Here is a 2224-nt window from a genome sequence, read left to right on the forward strand (position 1 = left end):
GGCACTGGGGAGTGTGGGCCTGGATTATGGGGCTCAGGTCCTAGAGTATATACATCTACCTCCGACAGTGCAGCACTCCCTCAGTACTGGCACCGGGGAGTGTGGGCCTGGATTATGGGCTCGAGTCCTAGAGTATATACATCTACTCCGACAGTGCAGCACTCCCTCAGTACTGGCACCGGGGAGTGTGGGCCTGGATTATGGGGCTCGAGTCCTAGAGTATATACATCGACCTCCGACAGTGCAGCGCTCCCTCGGTACTGGGGAGTGTGGGCCTGGATTATGGGGCTCAAGTCCTAGAGTATATACATCGACCTCCGACAGTGCAGCGCTCCCTCGGTACTGGGGAGTGTGGGCCTGGATTATGGGGCTCAAGTCCTAGAGTATATACATCGACCTCCGACAGTGCAGCGCTCCCTCGGTACTGGGGAGTGTGGCCTGGATTATGGGGCTCAAGTCCTAGAGTATATACATCGACCTCCGACATTGCAGCGCTCCCTCAGTACTGGCACTGGGGAGTGTGGACCTGGATTATGGGGCTCAAGTCTCTGGAGGAGGACGTGAACCCACGACTGTCTAACTGCACGGTGAGAGGGTGCTGCCCACAGCTGGCATCTCCTGCAGTTTCCCTACTCAGAGTTCAAGTACACACAACCTCTGTGAATCAGTACAGAGATCAAACTGCCAAGAGATGTATCCAAGGCTGTTTTTTATTTCAAAAGGCAATCAGGCACATGTGACAAGTTTCTAATGCATATTAGAGTCGACTGGGCCTATATTCTCTGGAATTTAGAAGAATTAGCTGCTCTCTGAAACATAAAATTCTTCAAAGGGTAGATGCTGTGAGGCCCACTTCCAGGCAAGACCAGAATTAGAAGGCCCTCGGCATAAGATAGTCACTAATAAATCCAATAGGGATTTCAGGAGAAACTTCTTTACCCAGAGAGGGGTGAGAACGTGGAACTCGCTACCACAGGGAGAGGTTGAAGCAAATAGTGGAGATGGATTTAAGGGGAAAGCCAGATAAATCACATACAGGAGAAAGGAATAAGGAGGATATTGATTCCTGGGATGAGAGGGGCTGTCCTATAATTAGAGATTGAGTAGAATGGGCCGATACTCTCGAGTTTAGAAGAATGAGAGGTGATCTCATTGAAACTTAAGATTCTGAGGGCGATTGACAGGGTAGAGGCCGTTTCCCGCTGGTTGGGGAGTCGAGGACTAGAGGACATAGTCTAAAAATTAGAGCCAGACCTTTCAAGAGTGAAATTAGGAAACATTTCTACACACAAAGGGTGGTAGAAGTTTGGAACTCTCTTCCGCAAACGGCAATCGATGCTGGGGTCAATTAATTTTAAATCGGAGATTGATAGATTTTCTGTTAACCAAAGGTATTGAGGTAGATGGGGCAAAGGCGGGTAGATGGAGTATCAGCCATGATCTTATCGAATGGCGTAACAGGCTCGAGGGGCTGAACGGGCCTCCTCCTGTTCCTGTGTAACAGGCTCGAGGGGGCTGAATGGGCCTCCTCCTGTTCCTGTGTAACAGGCTCGAGGGGGCTGAATGGGCCTCCTCCTGTTCCTGTGTAACAAGCTCGAGGGGGCTGAACGGGCCTCCTCCTGTTCCTGTGTAACAGGCTCGAGGGGGCTGAATGGGCCTCCTCCTGTTCCTGTGTAACAGACTCGAGGGGGCTGAATGGGCTCTCCTCCTGTTCCTGTGTAACAAGCTCGAGGGGGCTGAATGGGCCTCCTCCTGTTCCTGTGTAACAGGCTCGAGGGGCTGAATGGGCCTCCTCCTGCTCAACAGACTCGAGGGGCTGAATGGGCCTCCTCCTGTTCCTGTGTAACAGGCTCGAGGGGGCTGAATGGGCCTCCTCCTGTTCCTGTGTAACAGGCTCGAGGGACTGAATGGGCCTCCTCCTGTTCCTGTGTAACAGGCTCGAGGGGCTGAATGGGCCTCCTCCTGTTCCTGTGTAACAGGCTCGAGGGGGGCTGAATGGGCCTCCTCCTGTTCCTGTGTAACAGGCTCGAGGAGGCTGAACGGACCTGTTCCTGTGTAACAGGCTCGAGGGGGCTGAATGGGCCTCCTCCTGCTGTGTAACAGACTCAAGGGGGCTGAATGGCCTGTTCCTGGGTCGTGCAAGTCTCGATGTGGCGCGGGAGCATTCGATAAACACGATTTCCCACCCTGCACTCAAAGCAAAGGAAGAGAGAGCAAGCTCGGG

The sequence above is a fragment of the Somniosus microcephalus genome, unplaced genomic scaffold (genome assembly GCF_052327205.1).
Source record: "Somniosus microcephalus isolate GS21.2 unplaced genomic scaffold, FLI_Smic_1.0 unresolved_chr9, whole genome shotgun sequence".
Lineage (NCBI taxonomy): Eukaryota > Metazoa > Chordata > Chondrichthyes > Squaliformes > Somniosidae > Somniosus > Somniosus microcephalus.